Genomic DNA, 10,838 nt, shown 5'->3' with positions numbered 1-10,838 from the left:
TGGCTTTTTGCTAAAGAATTGTGTGGTTGAACACTTCTTTCTATTTTTTATTTGCTTATCTGGGTCTTAAAAGAAGACTCTTATAAAGGAAGAGGAAGGAAAGTAGAAGGAACAGTGTGGCGCTTTTTAAATTTTTTTGACCACACCCAAGTAACTACATTTTACATGGAAAACCAGAGACCCTGTCTCAGCAGAGGAACAAACAGTACTTACACTTACCCTCACTGCTTGTTCATGTCCCACTATTGTGTTGTGACCCACACTTAGGAAAAGACTGGCTTAGAAGAGTTGACAAGGTAGCAGTTGTATTGGACTAACATTTTCTGTATGCTAGTTTTTAATCTTTAGTACAGGGAATACTCTGGGAATCCAGACAGACATAGACCCTTCCTTCCTGGAGTTTACAGATAAGGGGAGGAGAGCTGCATCCCAGTCTGATGTGACCGGCATTGTATGTGGGAAGTGCAGTGTATATTGGGAGAAACGGGACTAAACCTGTAATTACTGTCACTCTGGTGGCCGTCTTTGAGGCATTATTGTCTGTCTTGGGATCTGAAGGATAGATCCAGGGTTAGTAAGAGTGAGCCCAGGCTGGGAACAAGAGAGTAGGGCCTGTTCAGGTAACCTCTAAGTTCCATCTGGCTGGGGGTATATAGCAAGATACATGAGCTCAGAGGTGAGCAAGGGGCCAGTCACGCAGGGTTTAAAATGCTTATTGGAGTTTAGGCTTTCCATTTAGGCTCTTTCAAATGGATGGGACAGAACTGTACCTTAGATGATTTACTGAAGTGAGGAATTACTTTGAAAGGAACAGAGAAAAATATAAAGCTGGGAGACCAGTGAGATGGCTGTTAATAGGATTCTAGCTGTGGTGAGGGTGGCCTGTATTAGTAGATGGAAAGAAGTGAAAAGATTAGAGAGAAGGTGGTAGTCTAAAGAACTTAGTGGTTAATTAGATGTTAAGGTAGGATGTTGTGTTGGAGGAATCAGGGATAATTCCCAAGTTTCAAGTTAGGACAGCTGGATTGGTGAGGGTGCCATTCGCTAAAACAGCAATCAGGAAAAACGTATTTGTGTATAGATGCGGAAAGGGATGTGTGGACGTTTGGAAGTAATGTGACTCTCCTGAATTGAGTGTTTTCACTTGGGGTGTCTCTCTCGTTTCGGCCAACAAACACTGACTACCCACCAAGTTTTAGGCACTTGAAATATAAAGATAAACTAAGGTGCAATTTCTGCTCTCAGAGACTTTAGGGTCTGGTGGGGTTGGTATACTTGTACACATAGTTTTCCCATCAGTTATACTCTTTTAAGTTTTTAAAAAATGTTCTGGATAAAGGCAGAGGATAGGAATTATATGTGACAGTGTGGGTTTGGAGTGTTGAGGGGGAAACTTTATAAATAAAATGTCTATTTGAATGGGAGCTGGAGAAGTTAAACATATCTTACCTTTTAACAGAAGTGGGGAAAGTTGGGTATTTCAGGTGGAACAAATACAGGTGGTTCTTGTACACAGACTGTATGGTGGAGTGTTTTCGTGGGAGACAGATGAAAAAGGATGTTGGGGTCCTGTTAGGAAAAGACAAGGATGTCAAATATGCCAAGGATTTTGACATTTACTTTACCATCAGGATAAAAACTTATGAGCAGGAGAGTGACACGGTCAGGAAAGGGGAAAGCCTAATTCTAGTGACACTGTACAGGATCAGTAGCAGGGAGAGGACCTAGTAGCAGGAAGACTGAGGGTATGTCATTTATCTCTTGAAATGCACTTATTTATTTTCCTTGAAAGTTTTTGGGATTGTAATTATCACACTGAATTGTTTGGTGTTTCTTTTTTTCAACATCCAGGTTTTGTTTACCAGTTGTCATAAATGTAGAAAAACAGCAGATAATTCAAAAACCATTCACTCTCCCCTTTTTCTTTACAGATACATAATTTTCAGGAGGCTTTTTTTTGTTTTTTAAGAGATAGTATGATAGTTTCATTATCTAGGATCCACTGTAGGTATTCCCTTAGAGCAAATAAACTCCTGTCAAGCAAACAAATCCTAGTCTTAACCATAAAGCTTCTCACAAAATGTTACTACTCAAAAATCAAGAAATGATCAGTGGTAGTTAGCGTGCAGTTTAGGTTTAATTATAAACATGTCATTGAGTTGATTTTTTTCATTAAAAAACTAAAGTTATTTTATAGATAGATAGATGCATGGTATAATCAATCAATATTGACATATACGTGTATAAATACGTGTATACATGTATTAAATATATGTTGCTAGCAGTTTTTTTTATTAGTTTCAGGTGCACAAAACAATGTAATAGTTAGACATGTATCATTTATATCCCTCACACTGTGACAACCCCCCTCCCCCCATCCACTACCACTCTGACATCGCACACAGCCATTACAGTTTCCACTGTCTCCATTCCTAATGCTGTACTCCGCTTCTTGTAACTATGTACCCTAATATATATATGTACATACATATAAACTTGGAGTTGACATTCATTATTGTTCAGCTTCAGCTGAGTTGATTCTTAAGATGGGATTTTAATAAATAATAGTGTCCTCATATTTTAGTTAATTTCACACCAAAAAGTGCCAATATATTAATAAATCGATAAAAGCAAGGCAAGTTGTTTATATAAAATTTGAAAAAGTGGCACCCGGTCACATTCTCGGTCAGTTATAGCACTACATCTCTCTTTAACTTTTGAGAGCTATCTTAAACATATTGAGGTTAAAAATCAACCTCAAGTCAATCCCAAAGTATAGGTATACCTTTTCGATGTCATGATTTGAGGACAGTGTTAGGAGTGCATATTTTGAAATTTGCTGCACGTTTGCCCTTTGACTCCATTGGATTTCAAAATTCAGCAGCTGCCAACACGCATAGCTATGTGATCCTGTAAACTTAATATCGATTATCGTCTGATTCAAATTTGTATGTAACTCACGGGTTGTTTCTAGCTGTTTGGGAAATTATTACATCTTTCTTGTCTTTCCAGCGTGGATATTTCATTTAATTTTGTGTTCCGTTAAATTGCATAGTTTTAAGTGTGCATCTTTTTTCTCAGGTGGGTTGTTTATGATTAGGTTAATTCTGCTCCATCTACAGAGCATTAAAATACTATTTTTAAATAAAGCACTAAATGAAGGTTGGGAAAGTTGTTTTACGAGCTAAATTGATGAAGTTTGCAAAACTGCCTCATTTTAAAGGCGGAGGTGTTTTAAAATGTCATGCTAAGCTCCCAAAACAGCTGAGTTAATATAAGAGTGCCCCAAACCAATAAGAAAGAGATCTTTGTGAGATTGATAGTTTCAGTGTCTAGCCAAGCTGTTGCTGGAATTTTTAACGTTATGTAGATTTGACTTTTCATCTCCATCCTATTTTTTAAAAATCCCAAACCCCTCAGTTGGAACTAACTGCAAGGGGAGTAGTTAGTTCCAAGTGAGGGCCTTGGGATCTGTGTGGTCTGAACTCTACCAGCCTCATCACTCACTTTGCTCCCCTTACTTTGAATTTTTTCAGTTGCTGGACTGGCTGAGCTTTAGGCTGTTCATATCCTGTTCTCTTTCTCCGCACTCTTCACCCGTCCACCTTGTGCTCATCCTCTGGCCTCACCACGGGAGGGGGGGGGAGATGAAAGAAAGGTTTCAAGAGCTGGAATGTTCATTTTTAAAAAAGCATTTTAATACCAGTGAAAAGTAGGAGCATTTCAATACCAGTGGTAGGAGGAGAATCAGTGGATGGATTCTGTCTTCTAAGTGGATACTTGAGAAGTGACTGACTTTAGAGTACTTTGTGTGGGTATTTTGTTTAATGTGCACAGTTTAAGAGCAGAACTGAGTTATTTGACTTCAGTTTACCTGAAATATAAAAATAATCCTCGTTGTTGAACAAACTGGAAGAGATACTATTGTGTAGTAGAATTAGATTTTGAGCCAAAATTATCTGAATTTTAAGTTGTTTTGCATTCTAGTTAGTAATTAAAAAAAATTTATGCTCACACACAATGCAGTGTTGGGGATTATATTGTTAATCCTAATTTTGAAGGTTATACTTCATTTATATATTTCACAGTGGGCAATAATTGTCTGGTTTTTCATGTTTCATGGAATTGTCTTGATCTTTTGATTTATGGAAAGGCTAAGTGAGCTATGAATTTTACAGGAGGTTATATGACTAAATCTGCTGTGAGGACCACAGCAATGTAGAAGACACCAAAGGTGACCTACAGAAACAGTATGTAATAATGAAAGGATGTTTTGACTCAACACTACTTTCCCACTTGCTCAATCCAAATTTATTTTTGTTTAAATTGTCACATTTCTGATACACAGTCCATTGAATAAATCTCATGTATTCTGCTGAACTTTTCAAATAAGATTTAAGTCTTCCCTGTCATTCACATTTTGTTTGCATGACTCAGTTTGGACTGAATGTACACTCAGATGAAGAAACATTTTATTCAAAGCCATTTTGTATTTGAGCGTCATTAAATGTGTTTGGGAATTTAACAACAAAATATTTGGTAGAAGTAGTCTGCTGATGATGTTAATTGATTGATACTTTAGAAAGTAAGCAGGAAATGTCTTCCTGGAGATAGTGTAAATTCATTTCGTCAGTTGTATGTGATACTGTTTTGCAATATTTGCCGCAGGATAGTTTAAAGGTAATGGAATAAAATTAGATTTATAAATTCTAATCAAAGAGAAAGACATGGGAGTAAGCAAGTCACACGTCTAAGAGCTCACCTTAATATCTAGAAAAAAAACACTTGATGTCTTTTACTTTACCTCCTACTTCTCAATCCACTGCTCTTTATGTTTGCTCTTTATAACTCCACTGAACTGCTCTTACCTAAATTACTAAATATATCCTATTATCTACATTCAGTGAATTCTCTGGAGCATGGGACACCACTAACATTTCCTTCTTGGAACCTGGTTTCCAGGACAGTATTCCTGGTGGATGGGCAGGGAAATGTTGGGTTCTAGCATCTTTTGCTGGTTAAGCTCATTGTCCCTTAAATACTGGCCTTTCCTGTGGTCCTGTTACTGTCTGATGCTGACTGAAGCTCCACAGTTCTCTGTCACGTGGCCATGTAGTACTCTGATTGCCCATCGTGATGTACTCTTAGGTTGTCCGAGCCAGAAACAAGTCATCCTGGTTTCTTCCTTTTCTCTTAACCCCCTACCTATAGTCAGAAAAAGTTCTTTTGATTGGTGTCTTTGATGCCTCTGTTACCTTAGTACTCTGCTCCAGGGTTAAGTCCTAGCTTTCCTTAATTTCTGCAGCAGCAGCCTCCTGACCAGTCTCTCTGACTCTAGACTTGTCTGTAAGTTTCATTCTTCATACTGTTTGCCTGACTGGGCTCTAATAAACGCAGATTTGTTCTTATCATATTTCTGCTTAAAATTCTTCAGTAGATCAATTTTTTATCTGGAATAAAACCCCCAAACTATTGTGTTACAGGGACTCTTTAGGTTGCTTCTTATATTTATTGAACATTAAATTATATTCAGCTGATCTGAACTAATCCTTGTGAAGGGCACGTTGAGATGGGGGCCTAAGAAGATGATTTATTTAAACCTTTATTTTTTTCCCTTTCCTTGACGGAAAAGGAAGAACCTGAGGAGTTTACATGAAATTCATGCTGGTCAGTACTAAAACCCACTGTTTAATAGGATTTATTTAAATTATGGCATTTAGAATTGTAATTGTTTCCCCTTGTATTTTCATCCATACTGCATTTAGTTTAGGACTTGCTTTTTTGCTGGTTTTAGACTACTTGGTTTCATTTTGCTATTTATGACAAACTGGCTAAAGATAATAATCTCTTATTTTAGTAGCCTTTTTACAATATGCTGCTCATGAATTTGATACCAAGTTTTTTTTCTGGGAAGCCTTTTTAGAAAGATCTAATGGGGAAAGATTTGAAATTTGATGGCTAAACTGACATCCACATGCATACTAGGTTTTTGAGCTTTAGTACTCTTAACCCTGCCAGTATAGAATTGATTATTTACAATTTGAGTAATTTTTCTTAAGTCTGGAAATGCTATTTAAATTATAAATGCCATAATTTAATTATAAATGCCATAATTTAATGTTCAGTAATCTAATACAACTGCTAAAAATGAAGTCTGTTACTTACCTAGAGCATCATAGGGGGACCCAGGGGCTTCGATAGGGTCCGTGTTTAGTAGCAGAACAATGTGATCTTAGGAAAGCCACTGTCAGCCTGTTACTGCGTCTGCAAAATGAGAGAATCCGTGATTTTCACACTGGATCCTCCCTGGGAGGGGCAGTGTTCTAAGAGAACTGAGAAAGATGGACCTTCATTCTTCCAATTCCTCTTCGGTCAGCACTGTTCTGCTTTTTATTTTTTATGTTTTTGTTTCCAAGTAAACACTGTACTAAGACCATCCCAAAGGATCCTTTGCTCCACCTGGTCTATAACTTTTTAAAATAGGGTTAATAAATTTTTGCACATTAATATTACACATTTATATGCTTTAGAATCTGTCTTTTAGAATCTTTAAGATTCATCTCATGGGTTTTTGAAACAATTCCATGAGGGAGGGAGGTAGAATAAGTTTTACTACCTTTTGATAGAAAAGGCAACGAGCTCACAGTTGGGAAGTGACAGCTAAATGAGGTCGGCTTATAAAATTCAGTTTAAATCCAGATATTTGGACTCCTTGAGCAGTGCCAAGTTAGATACCAGTGATGGCTGGTGCCATTTAGGAACCATAAAATGTCCAGAACTTTCAGGCATAGTCAAAGTAGGAATAATAATCGCAGTAGTTGATATCAGATGAAATAATAGGGTCTGTTTGATCAGGGGTCAGTATATAAGATTTTTTTCCCATAGTCTTCCAGATTTAATCAATATAGTTTAAAAGTTTTAAAGTGGAGGTAAGATAACTTTTATAAAGTCACTATAATACTCAGTCAGATATCAATAATTATAGTATGCAGTTGTAGAATTGCTAGAAACATCTAATTAATTCCATGAGCATGTGTTAGGTGCTGTTTGAAATGTAAATATTAAATGAAACTCTTATCTTTCAGATACTTATGATTTGGTAAAGAAGGGAGATGCACATGAGTATTTAGCTATAACAAGAGATAAGTTGTGGATGTAACAAAGGGAGCCATCTTGGGAAACAGCAGTATCAGGACCTGTCTGAGTTGAAACCTGAGTAGTAACTATAGTTAGGTCTGTTGAATTTACAGAATTGCCATTTAAAGAACAACCCTATAACCTTTATTTTCAGGGTCCAATGTAAACTCTTCTGTCTGCTTCACAATGGAGCCCAACTTGTAATGTGATGTTAAATGTTTTGCATAAACATGAAATAGCAGCAAAGTTCTGTAGTATAAGTTAAATTAAAACCCTCAAGATTCTGGGGCCTGCAGTAAGACTTCTGTGTTACTGAAGTTAATTTCTCAATGCACTCTGCTATTACCCGTTTCTGATATTGCAAGGATTAACAAGAATAATGCAATTATTGAGGTGTAAAGAACAATATGTGCCAGGCAATGATCTAAATACATGTATTAACTCAGTTAATCCTCACAAATAACCTGTGAAGTAGGTACTTTCCTGTTATACAGAGGTAGAAACCAGGTTCTTCTGTGTATACTTTAGAATCATCTTGTCTGGTCCTGGAAAAGCTTGTTAGGATTTTGGTTGGCATTGCATGAAGTCTATAGATCGATATTGGGGCAGAATAGATGTCTTTATATATCAATGATTTGTACACAGATGTTTCGGGTATTATCTATTTGGGTAGTCTTTCACAATTTACATGTATTTTATAGTAACATTGTAAAATTTTTTTCTGAGTGTTCCCCATGTTATCATAAATTGTATTTTAAAAATTATTTCTAACCATTTTTTGGCTCATGTACAGAAATGCAGTTTAATTTGTTTATATTTGTGGTATATTCAGTCACCTTGCTAACTCTCACTATTTCCAATTCTTTGCTTTGGATTTTCTATGTTGACAGTTACATCATCTGCATACAGTAAGTTGTTTCTTCCTTTTCAGTCTCTTAACAATTTTTCTTGTATTATTGCTTTGGCTAGGTACTTCAGTACAATGTTGAATAGAAGTGGTTGTCATGAGTATCTTTGTCTTGTTCTGATGCTAAAGAGACTATTAATGTTGGTCTATTATGCATATTTTGTCTAGATTTTGGAAGAAACTTACCAATTTAAAGAAGTTGCCATCAGTTTCTTGATTGCTATAGTTTATTTTTAATGTAATTCAGTATTGAATTTTATCCAATGCTTTTCTTCTTTTCTTTTTTTAAACTTTATTTAAGTGTTTTTCCAGGACCCATCAGCTCCACGGCAAGTAGTTGTTTCAAAGTAGTTGTGGAGGGTGCAGCTCACAGTGGCCCATGTGGGGATGGAATCAGTAACCTTGTTGTTAAGAGCACTGCGCTCTAACCAACTGAGCTAAACAGCCATCCCCAATGCTTTTCTTACAGTCATTGAAATGAATCTTAGGTTTTCTTTCCCTTTGTTATATCGTGAATGACATTTATAGATGGTCCAGGTTCTAATGCAAACCTTGCCTACTGCCCCTTCCTGATATTATCCCCATTTGATCATGATAATACGTTTTTAAGGCTCTAATGAATTTGGTTTGCTCTGTGTTTTTAAAGGATTATTGTTATTATGTTCATGATTTTCTCGTACTGGCAATGTGTGATTTTTAGAGTATTCTTTCTATTTCCTAGAAGTGTTTGCTTAAGGTTGAATTGTCCTTTCCTTGAGAGTACAGTAGGACATGCCTGTACAATCATTTAGATCTGGTGTTTGCTTTATGGAAAGATTAACCAATGATTTATTTTCTTTAATAGTAATAGGATTGTTCAGGCTTTCTGTGTCTCCATTTAAACTTTTTTAAATGGGAAATTTCAATTTAATAGCATAAAGAACTCCCATGCACCTGTTATTCAGGTTGCCTGTATTTTTGTGTGCCTCCACTCCACCCCCTTTTTTTTGCTGGAGTATTTTAAAGCCAATCCCAGATACGTTCTTTTATCAGAAATACTTCAATATGTATCTATTAGTTTAAATGATTTATTTTAACATAGTGACTATGCTAATATCACACTCAACAAAATAATTTCTTAATATTGCCAATCACTCAGTCCATAGTTATATTTTCTGCTTCTCTTCTAAAAATGTGTTTTTACAATTGGTTTGAGCCAGGTATACCTGGTTGGTGAATCTCTTACATGCCATTTATTTGGAGAAACTAGGACACTTATCCTATATATTTTTTTTCCTTTTTTTTTTTTCAAATTAAAGTTTATTGGAGTGACAATTGCTAGTAAAGTTACATAGATTTCAGGTGTACAATTCTGTATTAAATCCTCTATGTGTCACATTGTGTGTTCACCACCCAGAGTCAGTTCTCCTTCCATCACCATATATTTGATCCCCCGTAATTACCCTCATCTTCCAGCCCCCTCCCCACTTACCCTCTGGTAACCACTAAACTATTGTCTGTGAGTTTTCGTCTCTCATTTGCTTGTCTTTTGTTCTTTTGTTTTTGGTTTATACACGACATATCAGTGAAATCATATTCTCTACTTTTTCTGACTTATTTCACTTAAGCATTATAATCTCAAGATCTATCCATGTTGTCACAAATGGTCCTATTTCATCTTACTGCCGAATTTCTTTTGGTTAAGGTTTGGTGAGTATTTTCTAAGGAGTTTATCCATTTTTTTCTTCTTGCAGTTTTTTTGAAGTTGATTAGTAGTATCGCTTTCTCTTTTTATTTTCTTTTTCCCTAACTTGCCCAGTTTCTTTTATTACTCTCTTCAAAGAAACAACTTCTGGTTTCTTCATACCCTCTCAGTTGTATCTATTTTTCTCTTTTCTTGATAATTGCTTTTATCTTTGATCATTCTTACTGTTCTTTTTCTAACATAATAACTTGGATACTTACTGAATTTTAGTTTTATTTTCTAACATAAGCCTTTAAGTTTTGAAATGTGGTATTTTTATTATTACCCAGTTGCTTTTATGATTTCCTCTTTAATTTGTCACTTATGTATATGTATGTTTTTTAAATGTCTTAATGGGTAGAGAGTTTTATTTTTCCATAAATGTTCAACAGTAAAAATATGCTGATGATGGAATATTTCCTTGTATACTCCAGGGGAAAAGTAGAATGCAAAAATCACTCATAAAGTTTGTATGATCCCAGTTTGTGAGTTGTATAAATAGAAATGATTAAGGAAATATATCAGTATATTAAACAATTTTCTTTGAGTATTCATGTCAGGTAAATTTTATTTGACACTTTCTTACATATTCCAGAACTATTCATAAGACACATTTTGTTTTTATGATGGATGGGCACATAAGATTTTTCTAAAGGAAAGAAAATTCTGTAAAAGTCTGGACTCTAAATCCCATCCTGATGTCCTGGGATAAAATTCAGTTCAATTAAAGTATGACCAGAATGCTTAATTGTGTTGGAAATTAGGCAAGGAGTTGGTATGTAAGTAATAAGACACCTCCTTCCCACAGAGCTACACAGTCTGGTGGGGTGAGGGGTACTAATAATTTTGGTGCAATGATAGAATGCTATAAGAACAGGAAGGGCACATAGGGGAAGAGTTGTATTTAAGAACCAAGATTGATTGGACCAAATAGATCATTTAAAGTATTATCTTGTCTTCAGGGGATGAACTATTTTTTAATAGGATAATCAGTTGGAAATTCAAGTATATTTAATTATTAAATGCCCAGTAATTCCTTTTTAATATAAAAACTACTTGGAGAATTGAAGG

At 35.6% G+C, this 10,838-nt stretch overlaps 1 protein-coding gene across 1 annotated transcript in view; it reads left to right on the top strand.

The window, feature by feature from the left end:
* The window catches only part of EP300 (EP300 lysine acetyltransferase), a 71,989-nt gene that overhangs the window by 5,082 nt on the left and 56,069 nt on the right, over nucleotides 1-10,838 (top strand). The gene's annotated exons all lie outside the window — the stretch shown is intronic.

The sequence above is a fragment of the Rhinolophus hipposideros genome (genome assembly GCF_964194185.1).
Source record: "Rhinolophus hipposideros genome assembly, chromosome: 9".
Lineage (NCBI taxonomy): Eukaryota > Metazoa > Chordata > Mammalia > Chiroptera > Rhinolophidae > Rhinolophus > Rhinolophus hipposideros.
This window is presented reverse-complemented; position numbering and strand designations above follow the sequence as displayed.